Source organism: Lissotriton vulgaris, chromosome 7 (assembly GCF_964263255.1).
Source record: "Lissotriton vulgaris chromosome 7, aLisVul1.2, whole genome shotgun sequence".
NCBI lineage: Eukaryota > Metazoa > Chordata > Amphibia > Caudata > Salamandridae > Lissotriton > Lissotriton vulgaris.
In genome coordinates, this window is record NC_141695.1 from 836,219,265 (window position 1) to 836,245,751 (window position 26,487).

The window sequence follows — 26,487 nt, forward strand, 5'->3', positions numbered from 1 at the left end:
ATATATTGAATAAACACGAGTGATAATATACACACATTAGTTTTTAAAAAACGGAATGAATGAATGTATGTACAATTTAATTCATGCAGTCAACGATTTATGATCAATTGCCGATACAATTATTTGAGATATTTTAACAAAGTCTGTTTTCACTGCTCGTAAAGACATCACATGCCACATTTGTAAATACATGAGCAATATGGTGCCTCACTATCAGCGAGCAAGGCAGCAAGGACAGCCGACACGTGTCTGATTCGCGTTACGGTAGCACACTAATACATTTGAAGCTGGATTAATAGTCTGATGCCTGCTTTCATTCAGATTGCGTCAGTACCTTATCCATACCCGGGTGAGGAAGGATAAAAATATGTTTTAATAATGTTTATGTTAAACGCTTGAATATTTTTTCTACATTAATACAGTTATTCATATATGTAATGCGTTTGAAGTTGCTTAGACTAGATTAGGAATAGTAACTTTAACCCCTTTGAAGTCCAACGCTTTCCCTGCAATTGCATAAACTAGAGTGGGAATAGTTTATCTAATATTCGCAGACTCCAATACTGTTCGTAATAATGGAGATTATATATATATATATATATATATATATATAGACACACACTTGCTTCGTTTCAAGAAAGTAGACGGCACTCCAAGCTTGGAATATTTCACGATTTATTGGCAGACCCCCCTGCCCCCAAAGAAAGACCAAAAAATATAAATATATATATATATATATATATATATATATATATATATATATAAATATGCTCCAAGTTCGCCCCAGCTGGCGAGGGAGCACACTGGGATCAGCAATACCCCCTAGACTCCGCAGCACACAGACTGCAGCCTGACGCGTTTTGCTAACATAGCTGTGTGCTGCGGAGTCTAGGGGGTATTGCTGATCCCGGTGTGCTCCCTCGCCAGCTGGGGCGAACTTGGAGCATTTATTTACACGTGGCATGCTCTGCCACGGAGGGAGCACCACTGCAAGGATAACAGCAGGTCGAGAACTGGGAATCATGCCTGGTTGTGTTTGAAGGGAACAGCACCGGAATCAAGACCCTGCAGCGCGCAGAGCCCATCCAGGGCGTGCATTGGTGTACTTCGGCTTAACGGCACCCATCCAGGGAAGATGACGCAGGACTTCATTTACCACAATTCTGTGGGAGACTGCTGTGAGAGGCTTATTAAGCAGAGCCTATCAGAAGGCGGCAGATTTACTTATGAGGCCCTGTGAACGTTGCCGAGACTCAGAAGGAAACAGCCTTTGAAAAAGCTATGTTAGCGAAACGCGTCAGGCTGCAGTCTGTGTGCTGCGGAGTCTAGGGGGTATTGCTGATCCCGGTGTGCTCCCTCGCCAGCTGGGGCGAACTTGGAGCATTTATTTACACGTGGCAGGCTCTGCCACGGAGGGAGCACCACTGCAAGGATAACAGCAGGTCGAGAACTGGGAATCATGCCTGGTTGTGTTTGAAGGGAACAGCACCGGAATCAAGACCGCGCAGAGCCCATCCAGGGCGTGCATTGGTGAACTTCGGCTTAACGGCACCCATCCAGGGAAGATGACGCAGGACTTCATTTACCACAATTCTGTGGGGGACTGCTGTGAGAGGCTTATTAAGCAGAGCCTATCAGAAGGCGGCAGATTTACTTATGAGGCCCTGTGAACGTTGCCGAGACTCAGAAGGAAACAGCCTTTGAAAAAGCTATGTTAGCGAAACGCGTCAGGCTGCAGTCTGTGTGCTGCGGAGTCTAGGGGGTATTGCTGATCCCGGTGTGCTCCCTCGCCAGCTGGGGCGAACTTGGAGCATTTATTTACACGTGGCAGGCTCTGCCACGGAGGGAGCACCACTGCAAGGATAACAGCAGGTCGAGAACTGGGAATCATGCCTGGTTGTGTTTGAAGGGAACAGCACCGGAATCAAGACCGCGCAGAGCCCATCCAGGGCGTGCATTGGTGAACTTCGGCTTAACGGCACCCATCCAGGGAAGATGACGCAGGACTTCATTTACCACAATTCTGTGGGAGACTGCTGTGAGAGGCTTATTAAGCACAGCCTATCAGAAGGCGGCAGATTTACTTATGAGGCCCTGTGAACGTTGCAGAGACTCAAAAGGAAACAGCCTTTGAAAAAGCTATGTTAGCGAAACGCGTCAGGCTGCAGTCTGTGTGCTGCGGAGTCTAGGGGGTATTGCTGATCCCGGTGTGCTCCCTCGCCAGCTGGGGCAAACTTGGAGCATATATATATATATATATATATATATATATATATATATATATATATATATATATATATATATACACATACATACACACACATATTCTCACACACACACCCACACACACCTATCTTTCTCTCTCCGTGTTTTTCTGGTTGTCACCATTCACCTGGACAAAGGGCATGTCGTCTGGGCAGATTCAGCTTGTCCGCTAGACATTCTTCTCACGCGCCTTATTATTACTCATACGTACAAGGAAGTCGATGGTTGTTTGAAAGTTTTAGCATTTATTCACGAAAGTGCTCATGGTACTCAGGCTCGTTTTGGCTGTATCACATCCTTGTTCACAGTTAACGAGGTGCCATTTTGTTCGCATATTTACATTGCAATGACCCGTGATATCATCATTGAAAAGGAGGACGTAGACTTTTATCGTACTTCTATCAGACACAATCACATATTAAAATTAAATGTTTTCGCCACTTGAAATCACATAAAGTTAATTAAAATCATTTTAACATGCCTTCATGCTTCCCAGAAATACTTTCCAGACATTGAATTTGGTAATAGGGTGTTTTGAAAATGGGTAAAAGATAAAATTATGCCTTGTAATGGTTGTAATGAATTTTATATGATTCCAAGCGGCACAAATATTTAATTTTAATATGTGATCATGTCGGACAGCAGCACGATAGAAATGCAAGTCACCTTTAATTTTCAGGATGATGTCACGGGCCATTGCAATGTAAATATGGGAACAAAATGGTGCCTCGCTAACTCTGAACAAGGCTGTGATACAGCCGACATGTGTCCGGGTAGTACGAGCATGTTCAGTGAATAAAAACTTTTCAACAAGCACCAACTTTCTTGTACGAGTGATACCAAGGTGTGTGAGAAGGATGTATATTAATATATATTCTTTTTATAGTCGTACATTTCAAATATTTAAAAAATACAATTCATAAAATGTAAACTATATATTTTTAATATTTGTGTTACACTATATTTATATATGCCTATAACCACACACAAACGTGTGTTTATATAAATATATACTGTATAAAACATTAGTGGTGTTTATTTAATTAACATTATTTTAATGTTATATATTATATTTATGATTTTTTACTTTAAAATGTATATTTAAAAAAGTATATTTTTTTATGTTGCTGGACAATATTTTTCTGATTTTTTTATTTACTATTATAAAGTATACACATGATATTTGACAAAATATTTCCATCAACAATATTTTTTACCACAATATTGAATCCGTGATCCATGTCAGACCTGTCCATATGCGAATCCATCGACTTCTGACAGAATATACATGTGTTTAATATCTATAAAGGGTTTGATCTATCCTTTCTTGACTAGTAAACCTATCATGATACACTTGTTACACTTCCAATTTAGAAATGCCTTTGGGGAGATGGCTGGTGTAAAAGGCAAAGGGAACAAACACAACCCACTTGCCCCCAATCACTCGATACCAGATTGACAGGGTAACCCTGGTGACAGGGGGAAAGTAAAAGCCTGATGTCGTTGGTGCATGTTGACCACCATGATACCTGCCAGAGTGGTATGGCCACAATGCAATAATCTATTTAGCACCAGTGTTTCAATGTTTCTGGGTTACCCCGTTCAACCAGATGTCTCAGACCTTGCTGTAGTGCGTAGTTGCAAATCTTGCTTGCTATCTTAGTGGTCTTTCCTACCAAATGAAGTTATTATTAGCCACTTGCAATGGTTTTAGAATCAAGAAGGGCAAGGCCAAACCAATGGTCTGAAATAGGTATAAAACTTAAGGAAGAATATTTATCTTCACAGTCCCCACCCTGCCAAGCCAGTAGGTTTTTCTTTGCCTATGTGAGCAAACAAGCTGAATTCATATATACTGCATGATGTGGCCCAATTGAATCTCCATGGTATGTGACAGACTTGGCATTACAATTCAGAGAGACCAGATCTTATAGTAACAATAGTTGTCTTTGCTGCAGAGACAGAATCAAAGCTTCTGACTCAGTTATATTAATTTTAAATCTGGATACTGTTCTGTGTCTTTGAATTTACTGCAATAGTGGAGGTAGCAATTGCTCGGGATGATCCATGGTCATCATAATATCATCTGTGAAAATTGGAAGGTTACATATTTTTAACCTCCAATCCACACCCTTGATGTTCAGTCTGCTCCCCACTGCGTTCGTCAATGGCCCCAGAGTTAGTGCAAAGATACGTGGGCTTAAGGGACAGCCTTCTCTGGTACCCGGTCAATCCTCATGGATGTTGACCAAACATCATGTAACTTTGTTGGAGGCCTGTAGAGGAGGCTTATCTTACGAATACCCATGTAAGAAAGTGTTTCCAAAGCTTATTCTACACAAAACCTGCGACACAAATGACCAGTCCACAAATCCTTTTTCTGCATCAAGTGAGTACAGTATGGTATTTGTCATTTTCTTTTGGCGCGTTCTATAATGTGAATGAGTTTTTTTATAGTATTATCCCCACGTTGCCACTGAGGATTAAAACTAGACTGATCCAGGTCAGCCATATCCGGCATGAGTTTTATAAGGCGCACAGCTAATGTTCAAAAGTGATATGGACCTGTATGAAGAGCAGATCTGCTGATCTATGCTCTACTTAGGAAGCACTATAATCCCTACATCCCTCATCGAGGGAGTTTCTGGGCTTGTAGTCCAGAAACTTCAAAAACAAAACCTCACCCAAAAAAATAAAAATAAAAGAGCCAGACCTTGACAAAAAAAGACTGTTGTATACCCATCTGGCCCAGGCGCCGTGCATACTCTTAACTATTGCCATTATAACTTCCTCCACGGAGATAGGCTATTTGAGTGCTGCAATTTTATCCATGGGCAGGCTTGGTTTCAAAATAGACTTCCATCTGTGATGCATTTACCTCTTCTTTAGCGTAGAGAATTTTTCTTTTTTAGGGAAGACAAAAAAGGTCCTAGATATTTTCATGTATTCTGTTACCTAATCACCTGTTGGGGAGAGTAAGACCGTTAACCTGTCCTTCGTTATACATTCTTTGAGTTGAGGCTAGTGGTTCGCCCGCCTTCTTATTAATTGAATAATACTTTTGAGCGAATTCGTAGAAGGATATGCTCTGCTTTATCTAATCGAAAACCTTGAGTGGAACCCATAGTGTTGAGACCCAACACCAGAACCTTATTGGTTTTCTTTTTCTAGGCTAATGATTTGTGATCCAATGTCTGATGTCTTGGCAATCCTTACCTTTTTTAATGTGAGCAGTTTCGGATAAAAATATTCCCCTTATAATTGTCTTAAGAATGTCCCATACCATGGCTACAGCAGTCTCTGGGTTTCATTCTCTGTATATTTTCCTTAATGGCAGTTACCACCATTTCCTTTACAGTATGGTCATGGTGGAGGAAATCATTAAGTTGCCAGCAGTGGTCTCTAGTTGGGAATTTTGAAGGCCAGTACATGAGTGTTATCAGATATGGTTGACAATCCCACACCGATCTTATGCATACAGTTTTATGTATGAGGAAGTAGTAGGTGTAATCATATTCATCATCATGTGTAGCACTGTGTGTTCATCATCATGTGTAGTACGGTGTGTTGATCAGCCCTTCCTCTAGCCACGCCCTAAATTACCCACTGGTTGCCCCACCCCATCATAAATGGAATGCAATCTATCTTATCCGTTACTAAGTTACAACCCCCTCCTATAATAGCATCCCAATCTGCTGCTTTAAAACTGTCACTAGGTTGGCTTTGAAGAAGTGTTATGGCCCAGAGCTAGGAGGGTAGATTGACAATATGGTATAGGTACAGCGCTCGACTTGTGCTACCACTCCTGACATTTTCCAGCCTCGTCTGCAAAGGATCATTTGATCCCCAAGAGCTACTACATAAGAAGGCTACTCCCACTGATTTGGATGGGTGTGAGGAGAACAAATGATTAAGAAAAATCTAGATTTCAGTCTGGCCAAATTGGATTTCACGATGTAGGTCTATTGAAGGAGGCATACATTCCATTTATCTTCTTTTAATAGGTTTAGTATTGTCTTTTTTTGCCAAACATTTGAGTTCCTTCTCATCTAAGCTAATTATCCTCCCTACCGACAAGTATATGCATCAGGCCTGTGAACACTTTCTGTTGGTTATCCCCCCACCGTAGCCTTTCCCTCTGCCATCAGAGACAGTCATTCTTCTGCTCTTGGGTGTACTAGGAATCGTTCTCAACTGTCTAAGTAAGGTGTTCTTGGGATGGTTTATCCCCCACCTAATAGGATCATTGAAAATGTTTCCCTTTTAGCCATGGGAAGCCCATCCTCAGCAGAACTCTTCTTCCCACCCTACAGTCGGCCACTCAAACCTAACTTTAAACTCATTTCCCCTAGACTAGTCAGTGGTCATCAAGTATCCCAAGAGTCCCATGAGGCTCCCCCCCTGCCCTTCTAAGTAGGTCCTATGTGTGATACCCAGGAATAATTGACAGTACTTTGCACCAGAAACAGACTCCAAGTTTCCGATTTGCCTGTGGCATCGCAGATGTCCCCTAGGCATTCTACTTCCTTCTTCTGGAACTTCTCCAATTCTTGTAGAGCATCTCGTTCAGCTTTCTTGATCTACAATGCTCCCTTGTCTGGCGGACCGGTTGCTGTGACGGCTCATTTGATGGACGTCAAGAGACTGATGTCTTTAAAAATTTGGTTAGCTTCTTCCATTGTTTTAACCAGGTGCATTCAGCCTGGTCATGTGAAGATGAGGCAGAAAAGGGTGATCCCATAGGTATCGAATGTAGTTTTTTCAAAGACAGTCTAATCTGATAAAAGTGTCTCCTCCTTTTTAATGTTGCAGCCACAAAGTCTTGAAAAGTCGTTCCCTATTTTGGTAGCCCTCTCTATTTGGCAGATCAATTCTGCAACCAGTCAGTTGTGTTCTGGTCTGACAATATGGCTGTGGTGGAGTGCATTATTAAACAATGTCCAAAGCGCAAAATGATTTTGAGGCTTCTGAAGGAGATTGAGTTGGCAAGCCCAAGGCTGAATGTATTATTTAGGACCAAGCATGTGCCAGGCATCTTGAACAACGCAGCTGATGCATTGTCTTGTTTCAAGGTACAGGGTTACAGGTTCCATCACCCAGGAGCAGCGGCTTCACCTACGTCATTCCCGGACCATCTGTAGCAGATTGGTGCCCCAGTTTATCAGACTTTGTGGCAGCCAGCTTTATCCCCTAGGACCAGGTGGGCTTACGAAGGGGCGCTCTGTGCTTACTGTGACTTCTTAGGGTGCAGGGAAAATGGCTCTTGGTTTAACTGAGCGTCAATTATAGGTTTTTTGGTGGCCCTGAAGAGTGAGGGGTATTTTGTGGCCGCATCCGTTTGTCACATAGCAGCGATTTCCTTTTTTGCAAAGATGCTCGGGTACCCTGACAGGATCAGGTCCTTCCTAGTTCAGAGGACGGTGAAGGGTTGGGGCGCCTGGAAGATTTTCCGCCAGACACCAGGCATCCCATTGACGGGGGCAAACTAACAGCAATATTGAAGTCATCGGGGGCAGTCTGTGGGTTCTTTAGGAAAGTCAATCTGTTTAAGGCTGCATTTACTCACCTTTTTTGGTGCTTTCTGGGTGTGTGAACTGGTGGCCAGGAAAAAGAAGGACTTTAGGGAGGGATTGCAGTTTGCAGACGTCCATTGGTTGGATGGGTATGGCTCCTTGGAGATTACTATGCCCAGGTCCAAGACTGACAAAGCAGGGAGGGGCGACCACATCTTGCTAAAAAGAGTCCCAGATAATTCATGCTGCCCAGTTAAGAAACTGAAAGTGTTTTTGTCTGGCCACAGTCAGGGAGTGGGGGGCCTTACTGGTCTATGCTGATGGAACCCCCCTGACCAGATACCAGTTTTGCAGAATCCTTAACAGTGCCCTACAGGTGGCGAGCTACGATCCCTTGGAGTTTGGGTCTCACTCCTTTAGGATTGGGGTGGTTACCGCGGCAGCAGTAATGGGGCTCCCAGGCGTAGCAGTGCAGAGGATTGTTAGATGGTCTTCGGGTTGTTACAAACGATATGTGACGCTGCATATGTTATGACTGTGGTACCAGATTCTTGATCCCACTTTCCTTTTGTCGCACATGTTCAGATGGTGGGTGTAGTGAGTCACACAATTGGCTGGAAGTCTTAGGGCCCCTGTCCACGCGGAGGTGACCAGGATCACAGAGGTTCAGGTTCTAGGCCATTCCTAGGTCCGCCGTGCTAAAGAGAATTATCTTGCAGGCGACTTTGCAAACAGAGCGCTGAAAGCAGGTTACTGCCTGCACTTTCATGGCCAAGGGGGATTTAGCTGGCCCAGCTGAGGACTGCTTTGGACATTATGATACCCAAGAGGGTCATGCCCCCCAGGGTCATCACATTGCATTTGTGTGGCAACGACTTGGTGCTTGTTGGTCGTCTGCAGCGGTTGGAGAGGTTGATAACTGAACTGGGTTGCTGGCTCGAAAGTTCCAGCAGGCAGTCATGGCATGGTGACACATTATCCCAAGGGTGGAGTGGAGGGGTGGTAAATCGATCTGTGCCCTGAACCGTTCGGTAAAGTGAGTAAATAATAAAACTAGCAAAAAAATTCCGATCACCTAGGTTGGGTTTGATCCCTCATGGACTCATTAAAGGGGAGTGTTTTTTTTTCTTGCAGGATGGTGTGCACCTTTCAAAGGTTGGAAATTATATGTTCATTAAGAAAATTTTGGCCCAGGGGGTGAGAGTGAGGCGAGAAGCAAGATGGCGGCCGCTACTGCAGCCGTGTGAGGAGCTGCTATGTTTCCGTCCGCTGGCCGACCCGACCTGGCGTTGTTGCTGTAGAGTAAATCCCATCGACTTCTGTGGCCTTTGGGACTCTTCGAGTTGCGGTGCTGTGGAGAAAGAGACCGGCTGTTTTTGGAACCGCTGTTGGGAACTTATCGTGGCTGTCCGCTTTCTCCTGCTGTGGCTGGGACCGCAGCGTCTCAGCTGTGATTTACCCGTATTTCCGTGGTGCCTGGACCGGCTGCTGTGTGGTGTCCGAGGACGCGATTCAAGGCGTCTTTGCCGGTGAAAAACTTGCTACATTGTGTCGAAGCGGGCAGCTCTCTGAAAACTGTGGCTGCAACAGTGTAGCAGTTTTGCTGACTTTTCCGTGGCACTTGGACCGGCTGCTTTGTGGAGCGCGAAGGGCGCGATTCAAGGCGTCCTTTCTGAAGAAGGTTGGAGAAGGCGGCGGGGGCCACGAGACTAAGACCGCGGCGTCCCAGTTGTCTCACTTGTGCTTCCGTGGTGTGGTGTGGGGGCAGGTTGCCGTTTGCCGCTTGTCTTGAGGAGTGTGAGGCAGCAAGGCTTGAGGAGGCGGCGGGAACCGTGAGAATCAGAACAGTGAGCTGAATTATAAAAACTCTGTGAAGCTACTGGTGCAACACTGTAGCAGTTTCCTGAGTTTCTTCCGCATTCGCAGTTGAAGAAAAATCAAGCGGTGAGCGGACATATTTTACATTGCTACATTGTGGTTTGTTAATCTCTTCAGCAACAGGTGGGGGCTATAATACCTGATAAAAAAAAAAAAACGAACAGAGAAAAAGACTGTAGCTATCTTACAAAATTTGACATATTACTTGAAAACTTAACTATGGCTCCCAAAGGCAGAGTAACAAAAAAAAAACACTAATTTGGCTAACCCTGCAAATACCACCTCAGGAGTTGCTGAGAAAACAACAACAGCAACAGTAACAGATCTAGAAAATCGCAATTCTCAAGCAAATGGCACTACTAAAGAGCCCATTATACCTGAATTATTAAAAAAAAAAAAAAGACTATAACTAATCCTAACAAAAGTATCACAAATGAGCTGACTCCCTCTAAGGTCTTACCTCCCGCTAACTCTAAAAAAACTCATGTAAGTTACTTAGCCAAATCTCCTGCTGTCTTAGCTCTAGACGAGGAAGGAGCCGGAGTAAGAGGGGGAGTGAATGATGATGCACTATCTGAACTTTGCCTTGCTGTAGAGGGAGTCAGAGTCTCGCCCAGGTTGAATGAACAACAAGATGCAGAATCTATAGAATCAGGGGGCCAATTTTTTTCAATGTCTGATGTATCAATAGCATCGGAAGGAGACCTTGATGAAGAACTTTTAAGTGAGGGGCATCCTCTGGAACAAGACTGGGCGGATGATTGTAACCAAATGTCAGAAGAAGATATGCTTGGATCTGATTTTTTAACAAATGAAGGAGTCCCAAATACTGTTCGCAAGGTCATAGAGGCCAAAACTAATGAAAATATAGGTGCCATGAGTCAACCTCAATGGGAGGGGGCTGGTGCGAATATTGGAATCGATCCTGAATCTTCAGAGTTATTAGAGGAAGCTGAGGAGGTTACACTAAAATCTATATATAAGTTACAGACGTCAATGTATCGTATGATTATGACTCAGAGAGGAAACTAAGGCTGAGGGCCTCCGGACTCAAGGGGCTGTACGTAAGCTCCAGAATGTTGTTCGGCGATTGGTTAAGTCTAGTACGGATACCAATTTGAGAGTACAGGAGACTGAAACGCGCATATCTGCGGTAGAGGATGAGCTAACTCTACAAAAAAACTCAAAGACTTGGACAGTACTAGACAAGATATCGATTGGAAATTAACCGATCTAGAAAATCGTGCGCGTCGTAACAACGTACGTATTTTGGGAGTTGCGGAGAAATCGGAAGGGAAGGATGTTCGACGGTTTGTCGTAGAGATGCTTTCAGATGCCTTTCAGGATCTTAAAGGATGGGCCTGGGACAAAGAAATTATAAGAGCTCATCGCTTTCCTTTCAACCAAAAACTTGATCAGGAGGGGAGGAATAAAAATCCAAGAGCTATTCTTATATGTTTGCAGAGTTATCTTCTCCTGGAGATTCTATATGATCTGGCTAGGCCATCAAAGACGAGAAAAGGTCTGGGGCATGAGTTCTTTGTTAGACCAGATTTTTGCTCTGCAACAGTTCAACAACGCTGGAGATTTAAACAGCTAATGGCACCAATCCAAGCTAAGGGGGGGCAAACCTTCTTATTAAACCCAGCGAAGCTAAAAGTTGTGCATAAGGGAAGAACTTTATTCTTTGTTTCAGAGATCAAAGCACAACAATTCCTAGAAACTATGTAATAATGTTTTGTAGGATAAAGGATAAGAATAACAATGGTATCTAGATTCAATGGGCCGACCCCCTAGCAGGGTCTTATGGTATTATTTTCTGGTTTTCTTTTTTTTTTTCTTTTGTGCCAAGAAGCATTCTGTTTCTTTTTTTTTCAGGTTGGACTGGCCCGGGCGGAACTAACAGCCCATACTCACTTACCTTCAATGAGGGCATTAGCCCTTACGCTTCTGGTGGGGGGGTGTTGGGGAAAGGGAGGGGTGGGAGGGAAGAATTCTTTCTTTTGGGGTGCAAGGACATACAGCTGGAAGATGTATTCATTTTGTGTTCAAGACCCACTTACGGCAGGTGCCAAATTCTGGAAATTTTTGTTAATGTATCCTTGATTAGGCGAGTTTACTTTAAAATAATACACAATGGCTATATTATCGATATGTTCCATTAATGTTTGTGGTTTAAATGACAAAAGAAAAAGGGGTATAATGGCTCAGATGTTAAAAACTATGATGGTGGATCTACTCTGTGTACAGGAGACGCATATCGCCTGGTCTAACAGAGGGAGCTTAAGAGATCTTGGACTGGAAGTGGTAGGGTGCTCTCGTCAGAGCTCTACAACAAGAGGGGTTGCAATTCTCAAGAGACATGGAATGGGGGAAATAAAAAAAGTTAAAGAAGACTCATCTGGACGTTGGGTGATTGCTGAACTTAAATTTGGAGGACTGATTACTACTATATGCTTAGTATATGCATCTATAATGGACGATCCCACCGCTCTTAATCATCTAAGTGTAGAACTAGCTCAATGGTCATCCAATATTATATTATGTGGAGATTTTAATTTACATTTGGAAGAAACATTCGATATTTATAGTAATACTCCATATAAGGGCAGGAAGAAGAAGGTATTTGCAGCACTCAAGGGGATCATCCAAGAATATAGACTGTCTGATGTAGGGTATGAGAAAAGGGCAGGGATGTCTGGATATACTTTTTTTTCTGCTCCCCACCAAAGATTTTTTAGACTAGATTACTTCTTTGTATCTAAGGGTTTATATAATGGCCTAGCTCAAGTGGAATATCGGGTTCTTCCAAAAATTATTTCAGATCATAACCCTTTAATGCTTAAGTTTGAATTGAATACTTCTAATACCCCTCGATCATGGTCATTTGATCGTAAATTATTGTATGATTTATCTTATTTTGATCATATGAACACTTGGATCCCAGAATTTTTTTCGAACAATAAAGGTACTGCTTCCCCTGAAATAGTCTGGGATGCTTTTAAATGTGGGATCCGAGGAGAAACACTGAGCTATTCAATAAGTAAACAAAAGGAAGCTAGATTGCAAGAAGATTCTGAAATTAAAAATCCTAGATCCTTAGAGGTTCAACTTATGCAAGCATGTAATCAAGGATTACCTACTGAAAGCATTATAAAGAAGTTAACTACTTTGAAAGTCAAGATACATCAACAATTTGCCACAAAGTTTGCCCAACAAGTCTCTGCCTTTAGGACAGAGGTTTATGAAGTTGGAGAAAATTCTGGTAAACTCCTGGCAAAGAGGGCGAGACAAAAAGCGACATTTGCTAGTATCAATAAAATAAATAATCAGACAGGGACGACCGTTAGCAAATTAGAAGACATTCTTAAAGTATTTAGTGATTTCTATTCCAAGTTGTATGCTGACGATGATCGTCCTGATTGCTCAGATCAGATTACTCGGTTTCTTGACTTCGTTTTGAATACTACTTTATCTGATGAAGAGAAGGAAATCGAACTCTCTTTAATGTCCCTAGCTTCAGGAAAAGCTGCAGGTCCCGATGCCATTCCTTTAGAGTTTTATAAACACTTTAGGAAGGTTTTAAAATTAGAATTATTGGATCTATGTTTGAATGCTCAGCAAGGTAGAGCCTCCCAATCATGGCATGACTCCATAATCACGGTGTTTTTGAAAAAAGGCAAGCCTCCGTTATTACCCTCATCTTTCCGTCCCATATCACTCATAAATACTGATAGTAAAATCTTTTCTAAAATTTTAGCGCTACGACTATCTAACATTATTTCCCCTTTAGTTTCCATTTACCAACATGGCTTTATTCCTGCTAGAGACACTGCAGATCACATTCGGCGTGTGATTTCTTTCTTGGATTGGTCTCAAGCAACTCGGTCTAATATGGGACTCGTATTTCTAGATGCTGAGAAAGCTTTTGACCGGGTTGCTTGGGGCTATCTTTGGGAAATCCTGTCCAGGAAGGGACTAGGTCAAGGCATTATAAAAGCGGTAAAAACTCTGTATATTTCCCCTAGAGCGTATATCCGTATTAATGGGCAATTATCCTCACCTCTATTAATTACTAGGGGCACCCGACAGGGATGCCCCTGTTCTCCCCTACTTTTTGCTTTTTATATTGATCCTCTAATTAATCGTTTTTTTATAGAACCAAACATTAAACCTATACACTTAGCTAATATTAATTATCGAGTTTTAGCCTACGCCGATGATATTGTGATTATCACTACGGATGTTCAAACAGCTTTACCTACTATTGAGGAGATAGCCAAACAGTTTGGGTCTTTTTCTGGCTACAAACTTAATTTGGAAAAAACACAAATTCTTTGCTCAGGAGAAAATCCGCCTGTAAATATTTCAATTACTCCAGAAGTCACATACTTAGGAATCAAAATTTCATTACCCATAGAGAAAATACCAGAACATAACTTAAACCCTATGGTAACTCAAATTAATATTTCCTTACAGCGCTTGGATCATCTACACTTATCTCTTTTTGGCAGACTTAACATTTTAAAAAGCTATGGGGGAAAAAATTTGGGCACCAATTGCCGAGTGGATCTAATCTAATCTAATTTTACTGCTTGACTTTTTTCTCTTTTGTTTTTTTTTCTGTTTTTTTTTTCTCTTTTTCTTTTTTCTGCCAAAATCTGTTATATATTTTTTTAGAACACATGTGTTATCTTGTGTATTATGTATTGCTGTATTTCCTTGCAATAAAACTTTAAAAAAAAAGAAAGAATATTTTGGCCTGGCTCGTGCATCGCCCTTGGTAGAGGAGCGGTCCAATTTGGAGGGGAGGGGGGAGGGGGGGGGGTAGAAGATGAACTATGCTGGCCTTTAGCAGGTAAGGTCAATTAGGCACTACCTTTCCTTACATTTACAAGACAGCAGGGTCACGGGCCCACCCAAGTTGAAAGGATACAGGGGTGTGGGGGTTGTGAGTGACTGCTGGCACCTGGACCTTATGGCCAACCACCTGCGTATGTGCAATGGGCATGCCTAGCATTGGCCCTTGGGAGGGGGGGGAAGGGAGAAGTAACTGGTCAGGGATGTGTATCTGGGCAGACGGGCTCCTTGCACAGAGCACACCCCGAGGGGGGATGTGATGGGGGTGGGTGGGGTACTCCCCCAAGGAAGGTCCCACCACATGTCATTGGGTGGAGAGACTGGGCCTAGACCAGAGAGGTATCACAGGAATCTATTCTGATCTCACTCAAGGCATGTTGGGAAACCCAGGAACATGTCTAGATGGTGGTAGGACGATGATGTCTTGTGTCTCTGTTAAGGTTAGGCATGCATCACCTGGTGTAAATAATGATGTAAATATGAAGAGTTTGCATATGCAAATGGGGAAATGAACTGTAATTTTGATTTCAATAATGTTTGTAATAAGATATAGCCAGGGGATCGTGCGGGATCCTTGGACAGGTGGTCGCTAGGAGAAATATGACAAAATTGTTCATGCAAACTCAAGTTTCACCACAGTAATGTCATATGGAGGTATCTTGTTCTACTTCCGGTAGACATGTGTTTTTTTTTTTTTTTTTTTTTTTTTAAAACAGCTTGTCCTCCCTTTCTTTGTGCTCCTATTGACAAATTCATCATCCCTTTATGTAAAACATTGCTACATAGGCTAACAAAAAGGCAGAAACATGTTGGCATGAATGTTTATTTCCATACAGGGACGCATATAGGTCATTACACCCATTAGTGCCTACTGTATTTACCCGTTGGTAATTTTTTAATAAACCCAGGATATCCCCTTAATAAAGGACACCTTTGTGGTTTTACAGGGGCGGCTCCTCCACTAGGGCGGAGAAGCGTCTCCCCACTGCTTTCTTGCAGTGTGAGAAGCAGAAACATAAAATGGTAATAACTACCATTTTGTTTCGACTTCTCGCACTGCAAGAAAGCAGTGGGGTTTAGTTGGGGGCGGGTCTGCTCTAGGGCAGAGGAGGAGTGGCTTGCCCACTGCCGAGGGCGCTGACTGTTTGTTCAGCCCTCTGGGGCCACCCAAACCAGTCATGCGCACTCTGCCCTTTCTCCATGTAGGCTTCAATGAAGCCTACATGGAGAAAATGGCCTCCCCATAGGCATGTGATTGGGCGCCGTCCCGACCTATCACAATGCTGCCATTGGCTGAGGGGAGGGAGGCTGTGGGCTTCCTGTTCCTGCCAGAGACAGGAGAGCAAGTCAGGAGCAGAGACGATGCGGGACCCAAGAAGGTAAGGTTATTTATTTATTTTTTTTATTAAACCCCCCCCCCCCCCCCCCCCCCCCCGCGACCCCCAGTGCACCACCCGCGAGTCATGCCGGTCACGACTGTTGGTTTATCCTAAGGCTTTTGTAACCAGCAAACTGGATCATAGTGTTATCCAGAAAAGATAAGAAATATCAAAGAACTCCTTTAGGTCAGCCACAGCCCGAGTCCACCCTTGTAGTACCATCTTACCAGGGTGGGAAGAGATGGCAAATGATGAAGCATGTCACATAACTTGAGCGAGCTATCCTCGTCTAATTCTTGAAATTGCCTAGAAACTGGGAGGAAAGTAGGTAGCTGTAGCAGGGATGTCAGTACTTCCTTCTTTATGTTTCGCTAAATAGCCTACTGGGGTTATAGCGTAATCCAGGGATGTCACACCACTTTGTGGTTTGATAAGTAATTAAGGGCAGGCGTGAGCCCACCAATGCCTTTTATCTCTCCTCGTGTGATATAAATCTCTCTGATCTACCCATAGCCGGTCACATTCCACTCTGTCAAGCCTACTTCTGCTCCTCTTTAATAGTGACACTCTCAGGGGAATATACCACATGTGGTTTCCTAATTAGGGCATTTATTTCTCGATTGAGCAATAGAATCGGGAGGGGCATGGGATAAAGTTACACTTGGATGGTTTAAGATTAACCGTTAACTGCTTCATAAATATAAAAAAACGTTTCTGTTCATCGCCCACCCAAACATTTACATTTTCTAGTGTGTTTTCTAATTTGCCCTTTAACTCAGTAGTCCTTCTATAGTCACTTTGTGTCCTTTCTGGTTTTTTTGTCAAATTTGGATGAGAACCCATCATATCTCCAGGAACAGGTAGAGGACATACTTAAGCCAGGGAGAAGATCAGCAAACTATGATCACTAATGGGGGCATCCACTACCTTTAAAATTACCCAATAAATAGAAAGAAGAGCAGCCGACCACCACATAATCAAAAATTGCACCTCCCCTTGAAGAGTTACCTGTGTATTGTGCAGGAGAGTCTGAAGGTATTCTCCCATTCGCAATAATATAGTCATTACATTTCAAGTGATCAAATAGAAGCAACCCTTATCAGTTATTGGTTCGGAGCATAATTGGATATTTAGCAATTTAGATCCCCTACCGAAACTACATGGGGAACCTGATCCTTGTCCTGATGGTTTTTGATAAAGGAAAAAAAGTTATGCATTAGATCATCATAGGATGCATCAAGCGGAATATAAGAATTTACCTAATTATAAAAAAAAGGAGCTGCACCGCGCTCTCCGCCAGAATGTAACAAAGTTACCGCCATAAATAAATCAGAGGAATCTCTGTAGCAGTCATACTTCATTTGAATCTATTGGACAGGAGAAATGCTATTCTCCCCATAGCGTGTCCCCTCCTGGAGGGCCTAACTTTACAGTCAAGAGTAAAATAATCGTCACACTGAAATTCCCTATCACACCATTTTCCTGGAGGCAGATCACTTCCGCTTTTAGGGAGCTTAGGAACTGCAGCTTCTCCCAACTATTCTTTATTCCTGCTGCATTCCAGGAGACAACCTTTATCTCATTGCTAACTATGGAGCAGCAAAGGGCAATTTTTCACACATGCACTTTTTAGAACACCAGCCAACCAATTCCATCTTTGATTTTCATAAGGTGCATTTTGGTCAAAGATTGTTATAGGTTCCCTGTATGCCACCTGTCTACCATTTTTTCTGCGGTGTACTTGCAGCCCCTGAACACCATTCATCTGAGCACCCCTAGGGGGGTATATGATCACCTGCCCACTCATTACCTGGCATCAGTTAATGCTTGCTTCCAAACCTCCCCGCACTTGAAAAAAATATAATTCTATGTCAGGACCGGAGGCTTCAGATTATGCTTTTCTCTCTTCGCTGTTTATTAACACCACATCGCACAGCAGCCAGAAAAGCATCAAAACTTGAAAAAAATGTTGTATTCCCAACACAGGAATATCAGAAAACATTGTAATAACATTGTTTAATAACTACAAATCCCATGAGATGAACATTTAGGCAGTCCTTCTTTAGTGTCCATAAATCCCAATAAAAGGCGTCCAACCAACGAACTCCTCCTCTTTCTTCGCTGCTTCGCAGCCAGTTAAGTGCTATTATCCCTCTCTTGCACTTTTGTGTTTGTTGAGGTTTTTTCTGTGTTTTCTTCTATTCTATCTGCATTGATTGTTGCTTTGGGGGGCCTGTGGGGTTTTCTTCCCTTTCAGAGCCCCTTCCATCGCGGGGACGCCTTCGCCCCTTACGCGATGTCCCCGTGTATTCCGCGGTGTTGAGTCACCGCTAGAGGGCACCGTTGCGTTCGCCTGCCCGCGCGCAGTTTTCGTCTCATTGATTGGAGCTGCGCTGGGGAGTCGACATCGCAGGTGCCCTGCTGCCGCCTAACCCTGACGCCCTCTGGGTTGTACTGTCCCGTGTTGAACGCCCCGGTGGGGTCTGTATAGTGGTCGTACCCACGTTGAAGCCTGCGGGCGATTTCAGCACCTCTTTTCTGCAACAGCTTCCGCTGGGGTGTTCCCCGCTTGAGCGCGCTGGGAGGCGGTACGGCCCGGTCTCTGGAGAGAGGGTCGGCGCGCTGTAAAGGCTGGTGCTGCCTTTTATTTGTCCGGTTCCACCGGCCTACAACCTTTGCCAACCTTCGGTCGGCCCACACGTGGCAGTCTGTGTACGCCATCGGAACCCTCAGTTTCACTTTCTTATCTACTGCGTAGCGCCATGGCTGAGGGGTACTACGTCGAGGAGGAGGAGTCTCACCAATACCTCCAGGACGACGAGTTTTATGCGGCTGTGGACCAGTCGATTTACCGGTGTGTGCAGGAAATCGTTGGGCCTATGGAGGACAGACTTTCATCCCGCATTGTCTTGGAATGTGCAAAGTTGGCACCGGCCCTGGGGGGTTCCCCCGCCAACGATCCTGGCCTGCCTCCGGCGGCCAAAAAGTCACGTGGGGACGCGGGTCCCAGTGGGTCGCATGGTGTGGACAAGGACGCTTTCGAGCGCCTACGCGACGCTTTCTTGGCAAAAGCGTCTGGGTCGACCCCCGAGGCGCCTCCGCCTCAGACACCTTCTACACCGGCGAACGTTGTACCGGCCTCCCCGGGGGGGGGGGGCTTCCCCCGCGGACACGGACGACGACGACGATGACGAGGACTCAGTGCGGTCATGGCGACCGGCGTCCAATTCGACGGAGTTGCCCAAGGACACCTCGGGCATGCTGGATCCGGACGAGATCATGCACCCGCGGTCAGCCGCCTGGGCGCCCGGTGATAAGGTGGCGCAGTTTGTGGCGGGCCGCCTCCGCAAGCCCTTGTAGAAGGAGGCGCGCAGCTGTCTGAGGGGCGAATGTCCTCGCCCGACTCTGGAGGGGAAGGTGGCCATGACGCCGGAACTTAATGGGAAAATGGCCACCTTCATGGCGAAGTTCGTCAAGGACCCCCGGAAGGGGATCGACCGTTCCTGGCGCTCCTGCCAGGACAAGCTCTTGGACACCATTGGCCCCCTCACCAAGATTCTCGATATGTCCGAAGAAGCCAAGGTGTCGGGCAGCGCCATTTGCCCGGAAGTATTGTCCAACTGGGCGCAGCGGGCGGTTATCTTTTTGGGGGATGCCAACTGTGCCCTGTCGACCGAGCGACGTCGGTCGCTACTGATAAAATTGGATCCCAAGTTGGGCGATTTGGCTTCGTCGGAAGCTGGCGCTGTCGCCCAAGGAGGACTCTTTGGCGAGCCATTCATTAAAGAACTGGGGAAGTTTGTCTCCACCTTCACCTCCCTGGATAAGGCCCAGTCGACCATCAAGCGGGTCTTAAACCAGCGTTTTTCCCGGGGGGCTGGTCGTGGTAGGGGCCTCACGACCGGCCGTGGTGGTCAGCAACAGCCCGGAAAAGGGCATGGCTACGGCAGGGGAGGCTACAACTCCTCCGCGAATTATAACAACTTCTACCCCACCAAAGGTCAGCGTTTCAGAGGACGCGGAAACTTCCGGAACGACTCCCGCGGCAACAGTTCACACGGTGAGTGTTATCCCTGCAGATCAGGTGGTTATTGGGGGGAGGTTGGCCTGTTTTCCCCAAGCGTGGGAGGCTATTACAACGGACGCATGGGTCCTTCAAACCGTGCGGGGGTTCCGCATAGAGTTCTACGACCAGCCGTGCCAGGCGGAGCCTCCCCGGCCCATAACGTTTTCTCAATCGGACGCGCTCTTGATCGACGAAGAAGTCTCGGCGCTGCTGCGCAAGGGGGCTATTTGTCGAACAACGCGCCACCCCCGGGGTTTCCTGAGCAATATTTTTCTTGTGGAAAAAGTGGACGGGGGCAGACGACCAGTCATCAACCTCAGAGAGTTCAATGGCTGGGTGGTGTACAACCACTTCAAGATGGAGGGCATCCATCTTTTGAGGGACGTTTTGCTCCCGAACGACTGGATGGTCCGTCTGGACCTCAAGGATGCGTATCTGGTGGTTCCGATTTACCCCCCGCATCGTCGTTTCCTTCAGTTTTGCTGGAAAGACATGGTGTTCGAGTTCAAGGCCCTTCCGTTCGGTCTTTCCTCGGCCCCTTGGTGCTTTACAAAAATTCTGCACCCGGCCATCGAAACCCTGCGGAGTCAGGGGATTCGGCTTATCGTCTATCTGGACGACATCTTGCTGTTGGGCCAGGACCCGAGAAAGTTGGCCGCCCATCTGTCTCAGACAGTCTCCCTGTTAAAAGGTCTGGGGTTTATTGTCAACAGGGAGAAGTCGGTTTTCACCCCCGCCCAGCAAATGGTGTTTCTGGGCTTTGTGGTGGACTCAGTGAAATCGACCCTCAGTTTGCCGTCCAGAAAGATGGCCAAAATAAGGCATCTGCTTCGGCAAACTATCTCAAAATCGCACACCTCCCTCCGGCAGGTGGCCAGAGTAGTAGGCCTTCTCTCATCGTCCATTCAGGCGATATTCCCGGGCCCTCTTCACTATCGGGCCCTTCAGCGACTGAAAGCGCACCATTTGCGCAGAGGGCTATCCTACGATCACTTGATTCCCCTGTCGGTGGAGGTCAAAGAGGAAATGTCTTGGTGGTTAGCCCACATGGAAGCGTGGAACGGTCGCGCGATTTTCGGGTCCGTTCCGGACTTGGTGATAGAGTCAGACGCCAGCAGGTCTGGCTGGGGCGCCCGCTGCGGGGATTTCTCCACAGGCGGCGCTTGGTCGTCAGACGAACAACGACTTCACATCAACTGCTTGGAACTTCTAGCAGGTTCGTTCGCCGTCCGTTGCTGAACGAGGGACTCGGTGAAGTCATGCGTCCTTCTGCGGATGGACAATGTCTCAGCGGTTCGGTACGTGAACCACTTAGGGGGTCCGCGGTCAAGAGCCCTTGCGGACCTGGCAAAAGAATTTTGGGATTATTGTCTCGCTCATCAAGTCTCGGTTCAGGCGGAATACCTGCCGGGTTGGGCCAATCAGGTGGCGGATTGGCACTCGAGATATCTCCGAGACTCCAGCCTGTGGAAGCTGTATGTTCAAGTGTTCCGCTGGCTGGCGACATGCTGGGGTCCGTTTTCCATAGACCTGTTTGCGTCCCGCCTGGACTTCCAGCTTCCGAGGTTCTTCAGCTGGAGACCGGATCCTTTGGCGGAAGCGACGGATGCGTTCCTCCAAGACTGGAGTCAGGAGCGGCCGTATGCCTTCCCGCCTTTCTCCATGATAGTACAGGCTGCGGCCCAGATTCGCCGCCAGATGGCGAACGTGGTGATGGTGACGCCCGTGTGGAGGTCGCAAGTGTGGTTTCCAGTTCTTCTGGAACTTTCCTGGGATTCTCCAATCCTACTCCCCCGGCTTTCTCGTCTTCTCCTCAATCCAGACGGGGTCCCTCACCATCTCCTCCAGGGTTCTCTCCGCCTCATGGCATGGAGGCTTTCAGGCGACGTTGGTCGCTCCCTGGCCTTTCGAACTCAGCTCAGCACTTTTTGTCCAAGGCCTGGGCAGGCAGCACTGCCAAGAGGTATAGATCAGCTTGGACCAGGTGGGTTCGTTGGTGTCTTTGACGGGGTTTGGATCCCATGGTCGCAGGCCTCGTTCCTATCCTGAATTTTCTTGCAGAACTCTCTACCGCCGGCTTGGCATACCGGACGATTAATACGATACGTTCCGCCATATCAGCGGCTCATGTGCAGATAGATGGAGCGGCGGTTGGGGAGCATCCCCTGGTATGTCGCCTCCTTAGAGGAGTGCGTCTGGCTTTACCGCCGGAACCACGGTATTCCGTCCTGTGGGATGTTAACGTGGTGTTGAACCTTTTCCTTTCCTGGCAGCCTAACAAGTATCTTTCCTTAAAAGAACTGTCAGCTAAACTGGCGATGCTCTTGTGCTTAGTATCTTGTCGCAGAGTGTCTGATGTGCGTGCCCTGGATGTCACGGCGAGAGCGTTCTCCCCGGATGGGGTGACCTTTACCGTGGGTCGGCGCACGAAATCGGCTACGAGGTCTATTTCCTATCCGGCATTTGCAGATGCCCCCAAGTTGTGTGTGGTACAGTGTTTGAAAACCTATGAGGATGTTACAACGGAACTTCGCCCTCCGGGCGAACGGCAGTTGCTGATTGCGCTGCGCAAACCGCACAAGGCTGTCTCTTCCCCCACTATAGCCCGGTGGGTACGTTGGGTAATGCAGGAAGCTGGTATTGATACGAGGCAGTTCGGAGCTCACTCAGCAAGAGGGGCCATGGCCTCTAAATCTTTTGCCCTTGGGGCACGATTAGAAGACCTTATGCGCGCTGCGGATTGGTCTTCGGATTCCACCTTCAAAAGGTTCTATTTTAAGCCAGTGGTGGATATTGCTAGTTTGGTGGTGAACAAGCTTTAAACAAGCATAATCTGAAGCTCCGGTCCTGACATAGAATCGAAATTTGCCTAGCGTAGTAACGGTAAGTTTCAATTCTATTAAGGACACGGAGGCGAGGATTATCCCACCCATACCTCCTGCGGAGATCCCGCCCGTACTAGGGTAAGTAATCCGTTTTCCGACTTGCAGTATGGTTACTGTTTCTTGGGTTGCATGTCGATTGACTTGATGCTCTGCTTTGTTGATTTGCCTTCATGCTTAGCGGTATGGTTTAGCTCACGCTGTTCCTTTTTCCGCCAGGGAATGATGGTGCGAAAAGAGATGCTTGAGACTTTGGCCTGACTCGCCACGAAGAAAGAGGAGGAGTTCGTTGGTTGGACGCCTTTTATTGGGATTTATGGACACTAAAGAAGGACTGCCTAAATGTTCATCTCATGGGATTTGTAGTTATTAAACGATGTTATTACAATGTTCTCTGATATTCCTGTGTTGGGAATACAATTTTTTTTTAAAGTTTTGATGCTTTTCTGGCTGCTGTGCGATGTGATGTTAATAAACAGCGAAGAGAGAAAAGCATAATCCTTGCCTCCGTGTCCTTAATAGAATTGAAACTTACCGTTACTACACTAGGCAAATTTCGATTCTTCAGGAATTTGTGTCATCCTTGCTCAGGGGCTACGCCCCTGATTCTCTCTGTATCATTCTAATTTAAGTATATGTGCCCCCGAAGCAAGCACAACTCAGGGGCAGTTCAGAGTCCACCAATAAAAGGTCCGTTTTAATGTGTTTCCTCTGTAATGGGCACAGTTTTAACTACATCAAGACAAGCTTTCATTGAGTGGGCCCTCTTCTCTAGCACCATATAGATTTAACGAAGGGCTAAAAAGAGCGCTAATGAGCATTTCCACTGGCTGTGCATCTTAGTTTGGTGACATCCTCTTGGTATGGAAATATTCCCTGCCTGGTATACAGGCTTGTGCCCTTGACAAGTGCCTACCTGTATATAAAACTCGTATCCCGACCATTTGGCCCTGGTGTCACTCTAATCTAGTGTGTGCTTGGAGGCCTTCGCTTGTCACTGAAAACAGGAGGTCCAGGACATGTCCTGTGCCCTGAGCGTGCCCTCGTGGGTGACAGTGAATACTGTTGCTGTGTTGGGTCTGTCACATGAAGCAGTAGTGGAAGGATTCGGATTCAAGAATTTTAGTTTGACTTGACCTTTTCCTCTGCATCAATTAAATCAATCATTTGAAGAGCGCGCTACTCACCCATGAGGGTCTCAAGGCGCTGAGGGGTGTGTGTGTGTGGGGGGGGGGGGGGGGGGCTGCTACTGCTCTAATAGCCAGGTCTTGAGAAGTCTCCTGAAGGTCAGCGGGTCCTGGGTCAAAGAGTGTGCAATCCCTCTTGTATAGAGTTCCACAGTTACGGGAGACCCTGTGTGCATGTCAAGTACATGTAGAATGAGATGCGACACATTTGGTAGTCGGACTTGGTATGTGGGCTGTGTGCCAAAGCAAGTGGGATCCCCATTGGCACAAGACAGGAGGAGAGGGCAGCTTCACAGGACAGTGGATGTGTATTGCCTGCATTCCAGTGGCTAGAGGAAGGAGACCGGGACACTGAAGTGACTAGGATAGAGACAGGGCTGCCTTTAGAAATTCCATGAACACCTCATTGGCGCGGGGCTGTTAATGAGGTCTTCCTAAGCAGGGATGTGCACTGCTATTTAGGGGTGAAGGGTGAGACTGCAGCGACCAGAAGAGGCTGCTGTCCAGGGGTTACACACGCCTACGTAAAACTAGTGGAAGGAAGGAAGAGTGAAAACCTTCACCCGCTAGCCCCGAGCTGACAGAGGGGCTGAGACTGACCTCCACATGGGGAAGAGGGAGCTCCTGCGCGACAGACTGAATTTAAGTCAGGGTTAAAAAAATAAACACTGCAGAGCATCCCCACAGTTGGAGAGAGCCTTGTTTATTTAGGAAATGGAGAACCGAAACCCTTGAAATATACACTCTTCTTCCTTCCTGGGCGAGAAGTGTCTCTGAACTTTGCTCCACTTAAAAAGAGGCGCTCCACAGACACCTTAAATCACCAGGGCATCCATAAATATAGCATCAAAGCTGGCCAATCCACTAGGCATCCCATTATATTCAGCAACACACCCGGGCCTCCCGTAACATTCGACACCTAGCAATCCTAAAGGCATCCCATAATATTCGAGCATAGCTCATACTTCTGCTCCTAGCATCGTATAATACCGCTCAGCATTCATTACATACCCTCCCGCTCACTCGGACAGACCGCAGTACTAGAACATCACAAACACCCTAAAACCCTGGGGCATCCCAAAATAGTCATGACCTCCTCCCGGCTTCCCAGAACACTAGATACCATTCACGCTTCAAGTCCCACCGGCATCCTATAATACTCTGAGCATCAGATACCCTTTAAATGCCCTAGGCAACCCGTAATGCTCTGCACAACATACTGGCGCCCCATAACATTTGGCACCTTGAAGCCTTTAAATAAATCGAAAGGCACCCCATAATATTCCGAACAACCCCAGCCCTGATCCTATGGACATTGCAGAGTAAACAGTCGCACATACCCGTCCACCCCTCTGGGCACCACATACTCAGTTCTCGCAGAGGCCCTGGACATTTAGAGCGTCGCGTGCTCAGTGCGTCGCAGAATCCTGCGCAGCGCTCTCTTCCAGTCTACCGGGAACACCAGTTCCAATATACTCCAAATGCCATTCCCTTCTCCTACCACCAAAACAAACAAACATTACTCCTTGTATCCTGGAGCACCACCGCCTTCCAGTTCTCCCACATTCCATAATCCTCACAACTAATGTTACAAGACGCGCCCGTGTCACAGGGCGCAGCATCCTTGGTTCAGTTTTCACTTCAGCACTCAATGTATGGTAAAACTTGCACCCACTCAGTTTCACTGAGATGAACCGGGACTACAACTCCCAGAAGCCATTGCTATTTTAAATGACTCGAGGCGGCATGGAGTCGCGCTGGGCTCACACATCCCCAGTGGCAGGCGGGACAAAGGCAGAGGGCCCTGAGCAGGGCTTCTCTCCAGACGAAAGTACGCACCGCCCCCTCGCGCCGAGTATCTTACCTGGGACTCCTGCGGCCTGGGGACGGTCTCGGTTGTAAACGGCTCCGGCGATCTGGTTCAGCGGGAACGTGGTGCTTTTTGAGGCTAGTCTCGAGTGTTCCAGGCTTGACTTTTCCTCCCTCATGAACTCGTCATCGGAGCTTTATTTTCACGCGGGTCTGTTATGGGAGTGATGAACGCTGAGTCCAGCTCGAGAGAGCGCCAGCCGAAAGGCCGGCCTAGGTAAGGGGTTGGTAATCTGAAGGGGCTCTGATGGCGACCTGTCCTATGTTAGAGTTCAGCAGGTGCTCCCAGTGAAGCAGAGCCCGGACAGACCCGCTTCTAGGCGCAGCGAACAGGGGGAGGAGATTTGGGGGTGGATTAGGGGGAAACATTAACCCTTTCTATCACCCCCCTCATTTGCTCATTAAGGCCCTGTTAAAGTCATCAGCGCAACCCCGCCCACAGCCCTCTGTGGCTGATTGAGCGGTAATTGGAGGCTTAAAAAGCTTTTCAAAGGGGACCCTGATCCGTCTCCCCAGGGCACAGATTAAACCAGAGCATCGGTTTCCGTTCAGAGGCTTCCCAGAGATGCGATCAAGTGTCTCGCTCAG

The 26,487-nt window shown here is 46.4% G+C and overlaps 1 protein-coding gene and 1 non-coding gene across 2 annotated transcripts in view; both read right to left on the reverse strand.

Annotated features, from left to right (window-relative positions):
- Positions 1–26,169, reverse strand: part of NOTUM (notum, palmitoleoyl-protein carboxylesterase) — a 172,817-nt gene extending 146,648 nt beyond the window's left edge. Inside the window, exon 1 of the mRNA XM_086931182.1 lies at positions 25,895–26,169. The gene's annotated coding sequence lies outside the window, so the exon portion shown is untranslated. The remainder of the gene's footprint in view (positions 1–25,894) is intronic.
- LOC147702516 (U6 spliceosomal RNA) lies at positions 23,392–23,499 on the reverse strand. Its single transcript, XR_015298494.1, has one exon. It is a non-coding gene; the product is annotated as a U6 spliceosomal RNA (small nuclear RNA).
- Positions 26,170–26,487: the final 318 nt, after the last annotated feature.